At 39.5% G+C, this 15,895-nt stretch overlaps 1 protein-coding gene across 3 annotated transcripts in view; it reads right to left on the bottom strand.

Moving 5' to 3' along the window:
* Window positions 1-15,895, bottom strand: part of LOC133646480 (rho guanine nucleotide exchange factor TIAM2-like) — a 229,218-nt gene that overhangs the window by 208,204 nt on the left and 5,119 nt on the right. The window contains exon 1 of one of the 3 annotated variants that reach the window (XM_062041870.1): window positions 7,766-7,878. The exons of the other annotated variants lie outside the window; for them this stretch is intronic. The gene's annotated coding sequence lies outside the window, so the exon portion shown is untranslated. Of the gene's footprint in view, window positions 1-7,765; window positions 7,879-15,895 lie in introns of those variants that run through there. 3 annotated transcript variants of the gene reach the window in all.

The following is a 15,895-nucleotide window of genomic DNA, read 5'->3' as shown; positions in this document are numbered from 1 at the left end:
TTAGTTTGTCGCATACTACGTTTGCTGCCGGCGTTGCCATATTTTTATTTTTTTCTTCTTCTGCTGTTGTGTTGTGGTGTGCTGTGTCACGCCAAATTTCTTCCCCCTACAACCCCCCCATTTACTTCCGTGGTCATGTTTCCTCTTACGTCATTGACAGTGATCGATAGCACTTCGGCTTTGACTGCCCGTCGCTGGAAGGATACTTCGTCTTTGACAGCTGCTGGAATCTGAAGAAATCGATTATTGTTTTTTTTTGTACAGGCACGAAACAGGACAGTCGCGTGTTGGTTAAGGACCCCCGGCAACGTTGTGACTTTTTTGGACGTAGCCCCGGAAGTAAATGGGGAGATTTGGCGTGACAGCTGCAGCAGTGCCTGATGAATAATTGCCTGTTTCAAAGAGTGCTGCTCGTTTTTCGTATGTGGGTAACAACATTTAACTATGTATATATATTTCCGCATTCGTTCAACCGCCACCCGCCCGAATCTATTTAAAATCTATTTTTTTCGTCATGCATCCGCCCGACTCGCGGATTATCCGCAGACTCAGCGGTTGTGTCCACAAACCGCGCATCTCTAATATATATTTATATATGTATATATATATTTATATAATATAATATATTGGCCGATAAATGCTTTAAAATGTAATATCGGAAATTATCGGTATTGGTTTCAACCTCCCGATTTTCCCGGGAGACTCCCGAATTCTTCTGGCTCCACTTCTTAAATGTCACTAAGCACTTATTTCTAAGTGTTGTTTAAAGCTAGCTTCACAGTTAACTTAGCTATTAGCCCGTCTGCTCCTGGCTTGCTCTAGGTGTGTAACATTGCTTAGCCTTGTCCTTCAGTGATAATATTAGTTGATAATGGTGCTTAAAATACTAAACAAATGTGTTTGTTTTCTGTAATAGAGGTGGTTATTAATATAGCGGCTCTACACTGTGTATGGAGCCGCTATAACTATGTATAAGATCATTATAACAATATCGAAAAACATTAAAAAAATGAGTAAAAATATGCATGGTCGCTGAGACTGTCTTTCCAAATAGAATGTTCCTTTTGGCCTACAACGCCGACAAGCATGAGATGAGCCACAGCAGCAGTTATTCATCCACACAGCGATTTTCCAAAATGCACACAAACCGGTTGTGAGACAGACTTATTTTGCTCATGCCTTGTAGTTGTGAGTCATTTGTTCCACTTTTACCACACAGATTCAGTCTAAACTGTGGATACTATCATCCACATGTTGAGGAAGCATCTGGAAAAGCCACCAGATTATTTTCCCCCTCTTGTAGCTCCGTTCTGACTTCCATATAAAACACGGTTGTAGACATCCTTTTCAATGCATTTATGGAAATTATTTCTATAAAAACAAAGCAAGTTGGTGGCTCTTGGAAAAAAAGCAACAGGTCCGGATCATCATGCACATAAAGCATTTGCCTTTCTGGGCTGCAGGACCTTTAATAACATTAGCATAGGGATGCTGACAAATTACAAGTCTTCAATGACCATTGAATGTCAAGTGCCATAAATAGCCTTTGGTTTTTCCTGCAGACAGCGCTGCATGTGTGTTGGATTTGCGATGACTTGAATAAATGGTTGTTGGCCATCCAATTATAAATAATCGCAACAAGTGCGTTTCATCACGCCAAACATTTGATTTCTCACCTGACATACCTAAAAACTAATTTGATGACTTCAGGTATAGGGAAGGGTACCTTTCACGACTGAACTGATAGGGTAGTAATTCCCAATTCCTAGAAATCGATACCGGTACTCAATGCTACCAATTTTTGGTACTTTTGTGTCTCTTAATGTAGTAATAAATGTTACTTGTTGAATAATAAAAATAACAAATTTTTTTATTTAACATTTAACACCAAGCTGATAATAATAACCATGCTGTCCTGTAATGTAATCTTGTTTTCTTACACTTCTGAGTATTATTTGCAAGTATTATGTACAGTTGTAGACTTTGCATGCAGTTGCAATTCCAAGACATTAAGTGGCTGTAGTGTATAGGCCAGTGGTTCTCAACCTGGGTTCGATCGAACCCTAGGGGTTCGGCGGAGGTCAAAACACACCCGACTCATCGTGTAAATAAAAACTTCTCCCTATCGACGTATTACGGATACGGCAACAGCAGAAGTCGCACTGATTTGCAGGTGTGTAATTTGTTGTGAGTTTATGCACTCTGTTGGTTTTGTTCTTTGAACAAGGTGATGTTCATGCACGGTTCATTTTGTGCACCAGTAAAAAAACATGGTAACACTTTAGTATGGGGAACATATTCCCCATTAATTAGTTGCTTATTAACATGCAAATTAGTAACATATTGGCTCTTAACTAGTCATTATTAAGTACTTATTAATGCCTTATTCGGCATGGCCTTATTATAACCCTAACCCTCTAACCCTGGCCCTAAACCTCTAACCCTAACCCTAACCAAATAACTCTAAATTAAGTCTTTGTTACTTAGAATATGTTCCCCTAGTGTCCAAAAAAACTCTAAATTAAGTATTTGTTACTGAGAATATGTTACCAAAAACATATAACTTTGTCTTGAATTTGAAAAAAAACAAAATTTTATTTTTCACTAAAGAAAAGTTCGGTGAGTGCGCATATGAAACTGGTGGGGTTCGGTGCCTCCAACAAGGTTAAGAACCACTGGTATAGGCTATAGTAGTCGTGTATAAAGAGAGTATGGCCAACTCGGTTTCAGTCACCTCCTTAATGATTGGTCAAAAGACTACAGGGCGCAATGTTTGCTTCCAACTTTGAGCTGGCCACAGCTGTAGTTAGGCACACACTGTATATCCTCATTTGACATCTCTTTTGATTGAATACCTTTTTTGCCGCGTAAACATCCATATCCATACACAGTAGACATACTGTTTTTTTGTTATTGATATGTGTTTTGGATTTTTATGATTAAAAACATACATGTACATTAACAGTCAATTATTTATGGATTGTAAATGGAAAAACTGAAGTACAAAAATGTATACATACACACACGCACACACATAAACACACGCACACAACAATGGGATTTATTTTAGTGGTGTAAAAACTAATTGGTACAAACCGAAAACCGATTTTAACTTAGTTTGGAGATATGAATACATCGCTTGGCGAACCTCTGGATCGATCTATATCTAGTATAGATTGGTCAATGTCCAGTTGAAAAATCATGAATCAGTTGAATGGAGCTCTGCTACAAAATATGGCCGCTCTAATCTTGCAGGACTTCTGTGATGGCGTAATACGAAAGTAATGTTCTCGTTTGCGACTGAAAGCAACAGACCAACATGGCAGACAGCACCAAAAGTGTTTACAAGCAATGCACCCCCGAATATAAAATCTAAAGTGTGGTAAACGTTCTGATTTTTAAAAAAAATCTTCAGTTGGATAAAAATATGGCTAACATTTGGAAAGCAGCGATAAAGTACGGGCAGCACGACTAATCTGAGCACTCACCTGTTGTGACATCATGAAGATACTCGGGAGCTTGAGATGCTAATGCTAGCACAGCTACCATGTGGCAAGACAAGGACACTGATTTGAAAGACCTCCAGCCCCAACTTAGCCACAACTTTGCAAGGTAATCACAGCATCTACTGTTTATCTTGATAAAGATATATACCTAGCTGCACAGTAACCAGCAGAATGGCACTTTGAAAAGTATTTCAGCGTCTACACTAAAGCTGCTGTTTAGTTTACATGGTGGCACTTAATTTTATTTTGCACGTCTGTTCCTGTGGTTTTATAACACCTCTGCTTGATGCATAGCTTGCTTTTCTTTGTATTTAATTGTTGCTACCTGAGCAAACAACAGCAAATATCTGGTAGCTGTCGTCTGTGTTGCTGTTTAGTACGTGTTATTAATGGCAGGACCGATTTTTTTTTGCTTCTGTAAAGTCTGCGCTATTTCGCTTCACAACGGACCCGCAACAGAACGGCGATGGCGGTGCTCTTCCGTGGCTGTTTCGTTCAGCAGCCGTTCCGCATCCAGTGGAAATCCGGGCAAAGCCTATCAACACGGACGAACGAGTGAGAAAGACCTAATCACGTGATGGCAATAACAACAACAAAAGAAGACAACCCAATGTAGTTTTTTGTTCAAAATATATTTAAGTAAAAATGTTGCTTACAATCAATCAATCAATCAATGTTTATTTATATAGCCCTAAATCACAAGTGTCTCAAAGGGCTGTACAAGCACAACGACATCCTCGGTACAGAGCCCACATACGGGCAAGGAAAACTCACCCCAGTGGGACGTCAATGTGAATGACTATGAGAAACCTTGGAGAGGACCGCATATGTGGGTAACCCCCCCCCCCTCCCTCCCCCTCTAGGGGAGACCGAAAGCAATGGATGTCGAGTGGGTCTGACATAATATTGTGAAAGTCCAACACATCAGCGAGAGTCCAGTCCATAGTGGGGCAAGCAGGAACCATCCCGAGTGGAGACGGGTCAGCAGCGTAGAGATGTCCCCATCTGATGAACAGGCTAGCGGTCCACCCCGGGTTTGGAGCAGAGTAGAAAAGAAAAGAAACGGCAGATCAACTGGTCTAAAAAGGGAGTCTATTTAAAGGCTAGAGTATACAAATGAGTTTTAAGATGAGACTTAAATGCTTCTACTGAGGTAGCATCTCTAACTTTTACCGGGAGGGCATTCCATAGTATTGGAGCCCGAATAGAAAACGCTCTATAGCCCGCAGGCTTTTTTTGGGCTCTGGGAATCACTAATAAGCCGGAGTTCTTTGAACGCAGATTTCTTGCCGGGACATATGGTACAATACAATCGGCAAGATAGGCAGGAGCTTGACCGTGTAGTATTTTATACGTAAGTAGTAAAACCTTAAAGTCGCATCTTAGGTGCACAGGAAGCCAGTGCAAGTGAGCCAGTATAGGCGTAATATGATCAAACTTTCTTGTTTTTGTCAAAAGTCTAGCAGCCGCATTTTGTACCATCTGTAATCTTTTAATGCTAGACATAGGGAGGCCCGAAAATAAAACGTTACAGTAATCGAGACGAGATGTAACGAACGCATGGATAATGATCTCAGCATCGCTTGTGGACAAAATGGGACGAATTTTAGCGATATTACGGAGATGAAAGAAGGCCGTTTTAGTAACACTTTTAATGTGCGACTCAAACGAGAGAGTTGGGTCGAAGATAATACCCAGATTCTTTACAGAGTCACCTTGTTTAATTGTTTGGTTGTCAAATGTTAAGGTGGTATTTTTAAATAGATGTCGGTGTTGAGCAGGACCGATAATCAGCATTTCCGTTTTCTTAGCGTTGAGTTGCAAAAAGTTAGCGGACATCCATTGTTTAATTTCATTAAGACACGCCTCCAGCTGACTACAATCCGGCGTGTTGGTCAGCTTTAGGGGCATGTAGAGTTGGGTGTCATCAGCATAACAGTTAAAGCTAACACCGTATTTGCGTATGATGTCACCTAGCGGCAGCATGTAAATACTAAAGAGTGCAGGGCCAAGAACCGAACCCTGGGTAACTCCGCACGTTACCTTAACATAGTCCGAGGTCACATTGTTATGGGAGACACACTGCATCCTGTCAGTAAGATAAGAGTTAAACCAAGCCAAGGCTAAGTCTGTCATCCCAATACGCGTTTTGATACGCTCTAATAAAATATTATGATCAACAGTATCGAAAGCGGCGCTAAGATCAAGAAGCAGCAACATAGATGAAGCATCAGAATCCATCGTTAGCAATAGATCATTAGTCATTTTTGCGAGGGCTGTCTCCGTAGAGTGATTTGCCCTGAAACCGGATTGAAAAGGTTCACAGAGATTGTTAGACGCTAAGTGTTCATTTAGCTGCTGTGCTACAATTTTTTCGAGGATTTTCGAGATAAACGGAAGGTGGGACACCGGTCGGTAGTTTACCAGGAGATCATGATCGAGGTTAGGTCTTTTGAGTAGAGGATGAATAACCGCTTTTTTGAATGCTAGGGGAACAGTGCCAGAGGAAAGTGATAAGTTTATAATATTTAATACTGATGGACCTAATAATACAAAAAGCTCCTTGATAAGTTTCCCAGGAATTGGGTCAAGTAAACATGTTGTTTGTTTTGTCCCATTTACACATTTTGACAATTCCTCCAATGTTATTTCATCAAAGAGAGAGAAACTATTTTGGAGGGCAGTGTCCGTCGTATATACAGTCGTATCTGTGTTAATAGAACCCAGTTGTAGCTGAGATGCATTGTCTTTAATCTCTTTTCTAATGACTTCAATTTTCTTATTAAAGAAATTCATAAAGTCATCTGCTGAGTGGGTGGAGCTACTGGGAGAAGTCCCTTGTTGGGTTAGCGATGCTACTGTACTAAACAGAAATTTAGGATAATTTTTGTTGAGGTGGATGAGATTTGAGTAATATTTAGCTTTAGCTGAGGTAAGCATGCGTTTATAAGTTATTAAACTATCACACCATGCTTGATGGAAAACCTCAAGTTTAGTCGCACGCCATTTGCGTTCCAGCTTTCTACATGATACTTTCTGGGCTTTAGTTTCTTCTGTAAACCATGGGGTACGCCTTTTAGGGGCCCTTTTTAGCTTTAGCGGTGCTACAATATCAATGGTGTCGCGCATGGCGTCATTAAAGTTGTTAGTGAGGTTATCAATAGAGCCCACATAATTTGGGAATGGTGCCATTACCGAAGGCAGTAGGTCAGTAAGAGTCGTCGTTGTGGCAGCATTAATGTTGCGGCTGCTATAGTAGTTATTATTATTATTATTAGTTTATTGACAATGAGTCAGAACTTCGAATTTTATAAGGTAATGGTCGGACATTACTTTAGTGTACGGGAGTATCGTAACTTTAGAGGTGGTGACACCCCTGACGAGCACTAGATCTATCGTATTACCGTTGCGATGCGTGGGTTCATTTATTATTTGTGTAAGACCACAGCTATCAATTATAGTCTGGAGCGCCACGCATGGAGGGTCCGATGGGGTATTCATATGGATATTAAAGTCCCCCATTATGATTATATTGTCGGCGTGCGTCACTAGATCGGCAACAAACTCTAAAAATTCACTGATGAAGTCCGAATAGGGCCCAGGGGGGCGGTAGATAACAGCCAGGTGGAGAGGCAGCGGTGTGACAAACCTCAAAGTGAGCACCTCAAACGAGTTATATTTATTATTTAGGTTAGGTGTAAGATTATAGTTTTCATTGTATATTAGTGCGACACCCCCTCCCCTTTTAAGAGGTCTGGCAACATGTGTATTGGTATAGCCAGGAGGAGATGCTTCATTTAGCGCAAAAAAATCGTCTGGTTTGAGCCAGGTCTCGGCGAGACCAACGACGTCAAGTTTGTTGTCTCTAATGACTTCATTAACTAATAGCGTTTTGGAAGATAATGATCTTATGTTTAAAAAGCCCATATTATAGGTAGTGGGCTGTTTTGAGGATTGTTTGTTGAAATTATCCGAAGTAGCAATATTAATAATGTTGCGTTTATTATGCGTATTGCACTTTAAATAGTTTCGACCATATCTAGGAATTGATACGACGGGGATATTCAGATTGTTTGCTTGATGTTGCGATAAACTGAACACATCATAGTTAGCTACCTCGGTACAATGTATGTCTGCCTCTGACACGGTCACAAAAGAAAAAACATTATGTGAGTTGTGTTTTATTCTAAGAGAATTGCTATGTGTGCAGGGATTATCCAGCCTGACGCCGGCTAGTTCTAGTTTAAATGGCTTCTTACCCGGAGACTCCACGTTTCTTTGGTTAGCTTTTCTCTTTGTTGTTAGCCCAGCTCGGCATCCCCGCTTCTGCTTCCGCTCGCACCGCCTATGTCGTCTCCATTGGCGGTCACCGCTAGCACTTGACTCCGCTGCTACAAAGGCCGCTCGATGTAGCCCACGAAGTATTCCCATGCTAGCGAGGAGGTCCACCGTACATGCATCTTTCAGTCTATAACGACCCGATCCATCCACATCCAGAATTGTCTGTCGGTCATATGTGATCACAGAGTGTTCACGCTTTGAGCCAGCCATGAAATTGACAGAAATGACGGGTGTTTTTTGCCAAATCGCTCTACACTCCCAAGAGCGTTAGCAGAGCCGCTGCATTCTCATGCGATGCACCGCCATTTTTTACAGAGATGAGAGTCCTTTTTTTTGTTTATTTATTTATAACTAAATGTTTTTTACGTTCCAATTACAGTCCAATGGTAAACAATTCTACAATAGGGAGAAATAAGTGTATATCCTTCTAAATGGTTACTTGCATCATTATTATATATTATAATTACTTGACATTATATACACTGTATAATTTTTATCGGTCAATTCTTCAGTTTAAGAGCATGATGTTGACAAAAGCTCTCAGTCTGCATAAAGCCAAATATTTATGAAAGTAGATTATTGCATATTGTTCTAATGTGTGGCAGCTTGAGACAAGAATATGTTGATTGACAGTCTAAAAGTAACATGTCTTTCTTCACTTGTTAATTTTGCAGTTTTATGCATTTATATGTATAAAATATAAAATTTGCAATTCGAAACATTGTTGTTTTTTTTCTCAAAATCACGCAGCCTTTCCCCTGACGAGAAGCAGTCCGGCTGAGTCTGCTATAAATGCTTGTTTGCCTGTTAATTGGTTGAGGCCGGTGCAGAGTCTTCAAATGAACGTGAGGTCCTGTAAAAGTACCATATCTGGTACCCATCACATTTTGTTGTCAAGACAACTGTTCATTACACCTGTGCAGCAAGCCACCAGGGGACAGAACAAGATGGTCCCTCCGCCCCCAGGGCATACGCAGCATTCCCTAGGTTCAACAACTCTTATGCAATAGCAGAGAAGAGATTATGCCCTGGCACTGCCGGTGGAATAGTGCTAGCGTTAGATAAGAAACCTAAGATACCCTTTGGGCATCATGCAAGAAGGAATTAAAGGAACGCACATTGGTTTCCTGCATAACACTACTGCTTGGTGGATGTGATACATATTCTAGCCATTTTACCCCCTGAGGCTGCAAAAACAGTTGACCGTTGTTATAGCAACATTCTTTGCAGTAAGCTTACATATCCTTTTCTGTCTGACAGCTGAGGCCTGTCAGTCAAACAAGGCCTGACGATGGTATCGCTGCAGGTAACATGTTCTTTGGTTACAATTACTTCTTTCTTTGAAGAGGGAGTTAATTGAGCATGTTGTGTTAGTCAATACATGCTTGCCAGGGACATTAAGCAACCAGAATGTGTTGACTCTGGCCGCCTGCCAAATGACTGAACCAACATGACAAAGCTAGAGCAGTAAAAAATATATATATATATAAATAAATCACAAAGATATATTTGCCTGGCTTGGAAGTTGGACATCAAGCCACCTATTGGTCATGTGGAGAAGGATGAACCATGAGAAGCGTGCTAATGACTCACCTCTAAATAAAAACAACTGCTGCCAGCGATCTTCTAAAGATCTTTGGGTCGGTTAAAAATAAGATCATCACATCCTGTGCTGTTAAATAGAGAATGCATAGGAACAGTTCAAATGACAACATCAATATCCGAATACCAATGTTGTGCTGGAGACACTGATATACAGCTACTAAAGTTCTCATAGAGTACAAATTATTAAAATTTTTTAAAAAAAGATTACATTTGTTCAACTGTTTGTGGGTGTACAATAAAGATGCCCATTTCCTTTCAACTTTGGGGTAGAATGTGCCATTGGTAGGGTTATAATGATACCAGCATTTTGGTAGCTAATACCAATATCTAGGAATTTCCACAATTCTCAAAACTTATTTGATCCCATCCATCCATTTTCTACTGATTATTCCCTTCGGGGTCGCGGGGGATGCTGGAGCCTATTTCAGCTACAATCGGGCGGAAGGCGGGGTACACCCTGGACAAGTCGCCACCTCATCGCAGGGCCAACACAGATAGACAGACAACATTCACACTCACATTCACACACTAGGGTCAATTTAGTGTTGCCAATCAACCTAACCCCAGGTGCATGTCTTTGGAAGTGGGAGGAAGCTGGAGTACCCGGAGGGAACCCACGCAGTCACGGGGAGGACATGCAAACTCCACACAGAAAGATCCCGAGCGCAGGATCGAACCCAGGACCTTCGTATTGTGAGGCAGACGCACTGACCCCTCTCCCACCGTGATACCATTACAAATAAATAAAACACTGAACTTGTGTACTTTAAAATTCACTACTTAATTAAATATTATCTTAAAGTGTCAAGTATTTAAAATCACTGTGCTTCAACCCTGTATATAAAAACAAATAATACTGTGCTTTTACATATGATCATAGACAAAGAACAAACAATATTGTATTTAATATTATTTCAATATGGTGGCAACGTGATAGAAAAAAAGGCTATGTTCAGCAAATGGCCCACAGGCCACACTTTGCCTTCCTGTTGAAATAAGTAAACTAGTGGTGTTTAAAGCGTTGCCAGACAACATAAGTGTCGCTAAGGTGTTTTCTTAGCACTTAAAGAAGTGATAAAGGTTGTGTTTCGAGCTTCTAGGGGTTGTCTGCATGCTGTGGTAATGTACACGCCATAGACCTGTGGTGGCGAATACTTTTGTGAATACTTTGTATTTGATTACCAAATAAATGCATGACCTAAGATATACTCCATCACTTTTAATATGTAGCTCTGCTTGCTAAATATAGCGACAAAGTCGTTTAATTGCATCACAATTCATTTTTGCTACGTTTTATCCTCTAGCAAATCAGGAATAAGTAAATATATGGGTATGAGTATAGAGATGTTTATGGCTGCAGCTATCGATTATTTTAGTAACCAAGTAATCTATCGATTGGTTTGTTCAATTAATCGAGTAAAACACATTTTATAGCCTCAATGCATACTTTAGGCAAAATAATTGAAATAAAAAAAATTGTTTTGCTTGTTTGTGGTGACTGGCTAATTGCTAGCAGCTAAACTGCCAGTTGCATAACTGTGGACAGGTGATGACATCTGCACTGAGCAGATGTGCAGATGGTTGAAACGGCGATTGTCTAGTCTGCTGATGACAAGCTTTATTTTACTAATAACTGGGAATGCAACAAACAACTATTTTAATAGCTGTCATTGACAATCTTAAACATAGAACAGTTCAGTGGCTCTAATTTAGACATAGGCTTTTGAATTCAGCTCAAGGTTTTTTTAAGCATGTGTTAACTAACAACAAGGATGACTACTTGATTTATACATATATATTCATACTGTAATTGTGTTGCTTATTAGGCTTTAAAAAATAACTCTCTTCAACTTTTGTCCATTCAAAAACAAGGGCAAGCAAAGTGCTGCTAAAAAAAAAATCAAGAATATGTTTTTCTATGTAAACAAAGGAGAGTCATAATAGCAGCAATAACAAGACAACGCTAAATCCATCCATTTTCTACCGCTTGTCCTTTCACCTATCCGAGCTGCATTCGGGCGGAAGGCGGGGTACACCCTGGACAAGTAGCCACCTCATCGCAGGGCCAACACAGATAGACAGACAACATTCACACTCACATTCACACACACTAGGGCTTTCTCAAGAAAAGAGCATTTTGTGATGATGTGTTTAAAAAGATGTACACAAAAACACGTTTTAGCTGGTGGACTTAGGCTAAAATTATGTTCAAATTTATTTTTTACACAACTCAGACTCTTTGTTTTGGTAGAGCTGCAGCTATCAATTATTATAGTATTCGAGTAATCTATTGATCACTTTGATTAATCGAGTAATCAGATAAAATTTACTTTATAGCCTCAATGCATATTTTAGAAAAAATAGTTGAAATAATTTGTTTCTGCTCGCCATAACCATTATTCTATTTATTTTTATAATAAATGCACATTAACATTGAAATTGCACTTTTATAATGTGTGCATAAATAAAAATTAAAAAAAAAAGATTACCGCACACACACACACACCAGTGCGCCTAAAGGAGGCAACAGAATGTTAATTGAAGCTTTTGTTTTTATTGAATTTAAAGATTTAATCGATTTATAGTTGCAGCCCTAGTTAGTCTCAAAGCAAAGTCAAAGACAATTATCGACAAATACATTTTTCAGCGACCAATTTTCTTAACGATTTTTGTCGATAACATCGACAAATGGTTACACCCTACTAGATACTGTGATTTAAAAGGAATCTTATGATTTTTTTCTACATTCAAAACCCTTCCTTGTGGTCTACATAACATGTAACGGTGGTTTCTTTGGTCAAAATTTTGCATACAGTTTGTTTTACAAACTATCTTCAAACTGCTATTTACTGTACATGCCTCCACTCCAACTGTGTCTTCTCCCTGTCAGCCATGTTATAGTTTTTAGCACTTCCATATCGAGTGTACTGACAGATATAGGTTACAACTATGAGGATGTACGTGCATGTACGAGACCGTCTACCCCACAAGAAGAGAGCGAAAAAGAAGGGATTTAGTGAATACAACTTCAGACTACAATAGCGGACTGGCGCAAAGCTCTTCAGGTAAATCTTCAGCATACCTGGAGATATCCGCTCATGTAACTAGAGACAAATATGTCACTAGCTCCTCAAATTAAAATGGCTTATTTGGAGAAAGTATGAATGAAGGCAAGATTGCTTTATAAATATCCCCACTAGAGGTGGGAATCTTTGGGCACATCACAATTCGATTACGATCCAGGAGCTACGATTAGATAAAAAATCGATTATTGATGCATCTTTACTTAATGTATATACTTGCAATTTTACATTTATTTTTGTTTCACCAAATAAACGTTTATCAAATGCAACTTTAAAAAAAACAATTCATTTGGAATAACAAACAGTTCAATTAATTGCCACATTTAGTAAATTAATGAAAATTTGAGCAAAACTTGAGCTCGTCGGATCTATCGGTGAGGTGGCTCGCTGCAGTCAGCCAAATTTTAGGACTGTCTGCATTACTTTATTTACAATAAATAAATCGATTATTGACGTTTACTAATCGATTCTATAATCGTCCATGTCCAAATTGCGATGCATCTAAAAATTTATTATTTCTCTCACCTCTAATCCCCACCATGCCTCCATGGTTTGACCTTAAATTTTTAGGGATTATGGAAATCCCAAATACACAAAAACAGGTACTAACAGGTAAGACAAGTTGGTTTTGCATAAAACAGGATCAATTCCCACTCAATGCCCTGTTCTGTTGCTAACTGATTGATGACCAGTCCACGCTGTAGTCTGCCATGCTGTTCCACCCTTTGCCCAGACCCCAGTAACCCTGAACAGCGTACACTGAAAAGAAAATAGGTGGATTTGGGGGTAATACTAGTTGGACAAAGCACTATCATTCATTCAATTTAGTTAAAGAGGCTATGTAAATTCACAGAGTTTAAAGTGCGACAACAGATGAAGCGCGGACTTCGTAGATTTTAGGACGAAAAGTAAATCTATCTATCTCCGCCCACTGATGAGCAGGTGGGACACGGTGTAAATGTGAATCTGCACCATCCATCACAAGGGACAATACAAGGGACCTGGTGCCAAGTGAAAAACCTCTCAGTGATCACTTCAGCCTGTCGCACCAGCTGTGTTTGCCTTTCCAATAGGATAGTAAGTGACACCTGATGGCTAGTGGACCAAGGAAGCACAGATCAATCATGATTTCCATTGTCACCGGGATCGACCCTAGAGCAGGCTTAAAGCCAAAGAGCAAGGGCTTAGATGGCATATTTCCATATAAACAAGATTGGTGGTTGCCCATAAAGGGTGTACAAACATGTTTTCAAGGAAGAGCCATCAGAAACACCAATGTGCTTGAGCATTAAAAATGACTTTAACAAGGTTCTCCTTCACTGTCAAGATATAAACTCTTTATTATCAATCGGTACACCAGCATTGTGTTCCTTTTTCCATATAAGTGTTCATACATTTCTATAATCACATGATTGCTTGCAAAACACATCACTTAGCTGAGGCACCACTTTTTTAAGCCTTAAATAGTGTAGTTCATAATTGTGTGTGAGCTTTGCTTGTTATTACTGCTGTTATAACGCTACTTTTATTCAAATAATAGCAGCGTTTCCCAAACACATTATATTGGGACGCTCTGTGAATGCAGCGTGCCGTTACAACTCTGTACATTAGGTGTCAGTAAGCATTGTAGGTCTGGGCGATATGTCATAAAAATAAATACTCCAATTTTTTCACTAAAAACTTGATTTAGGATTGTTTTCCCTAATTTTAAAGAAAGCAATGAAAATGACAGAGATAATTCAAAACAAGTTTTGCTTTTATTTGATCAAAAAATAGTTGCATGTTCTCCCCGTGACTGTGTGGCTGCCCTCCGGGTACTCCCGCTTCCTCCCACCTCCAAAGACATGCACCTGGGGATTGATTGGCAACACTAAATATTCCCTAGTGTGTGAATGTTGTCTGTCTATCTGTGTTGGCCCTGCGATGAAGTGGCGACTTTCCAGGGTGTAAACCGCCTTCCGCCTGAGCGCAGCTGGGATAGGCTCCAGCACCCCCCATGACCCCGAGAGGGACAAGCGGTAGAAAATAGATGGATGGATAGTTGTTTGAAATGACAATGCACACACTGCATCTTACTCTTAGCAAAATTCTAATGCGTATAATGTTCTTTTTAGACCAATATACATTTTACTTTTTATGCAATCATTTTCAATTAAATAATTTAGGAGCTTCCTCTGGGAAGAAATACTTCTGCTTGAATAAAATACAATACAAAAATGTTGCATTGCACATTGCGTGCAAATAAATAAACTCCAAAAGATACCAGTAATCATTAAATAGTAATAAATATCAATCATATCAATAAAGTGCAAACTTAAAACTTCCGTCTTGAATGAAATAGTTCTGTAAATAAAAATGTAATATTGTACATTGTATGCAAATAAATAAACAAGTATAACATTGAGATTACTATATAGTTTTGGCATGTGGATAAACGTAGGCTTTTCCATAGAGTATCCTGGGCTCCTTGTTAAGTGTGTACCGATTTTAAAGACAATGTACACTTCATTGCACATGTACTATATCACTATATTAATGATTATTTGCGTTATAATTCCATGAGAGTTTTGCAGCAGCACACACGTGTACGAGTTGTCCGGTTTGGATGTGCAGAGTGACTGCTTTAGTGATCGCTCTGTGCATTGTGCTCCTTTCTCATCATACATGGTACTTTGTGTGTAAATGATTCCACCACAGTAAGCTGCTCCTTAGGTGGAGTTTGTTGTTGTAGTTCTCTTGTTTTCCTCGTAAAGAATTGCCTTTCCCCCACTCGGTTCAATGCTGTTTCAGATGTTGGAATAAGTTTGTTGTGCTGCTGCCTTTTATAAAGAAACTTTGCAGCATGCAGTCATTTGTCCCACGCCTGTTTCCGCACATTTAAAGCACTGACAACACTTTTCTTTTTGTACAAACGTCTTGCTCACCTTATCATTAGCATTAACCATGTTTTGCTAAGCTTGTGGATTTTGGCTAAGGAAGAGCAAGGACAGGAAAACAAATATATTTTTTATTTTTTTAATCCATCTATCCATCCATTTTCTACCGCTTCGACTGCAACAAAAAACTCGAATTTATTGATAAAATCAATATATCGCCCAGGCCTAACAGGTTGCGGGTTATAAACGATATAAATTATATGAATTTGGCCGACAATAGAGCTTGAAATACTATTGTTATATTGTGCTAATGCTTGTTGATGACATTCTAGCTGTGTCCTGCAAATTTGACAGTGACAAGCGACTGCGCCCTAAACGTAAAGAATCATTCTCGCTAGGGAGCTGGCAGCTAACGCCCCTCCACAATACAAAGCCAATTCTAAATCAGGAATACTCAACTCCATTGCAGTAAATAAACTTTTGT

The sequence above is a fragment of the Entelurus aequoreus genome, linkage group LG03, assembly GCF_033978785.1.
Source record: "Entelurus aequoreus isolate RoL-2023_Sb linkage group LG03, RoL_Eaeq_v1.1, whole genome shotgun sequence".
Lineage (NCBI taxonomy): Eukaryota > Metazoa > Chordata > Actinopteri > Syngnathiformes > Syngnathidae > Entelurus > Entelurus aequoreus.
The sequence above is the reverse complement of the archived record's forward strand: the minus strand, read 5'-3'. Positions and strand labels throughout refer to the sequence as shown.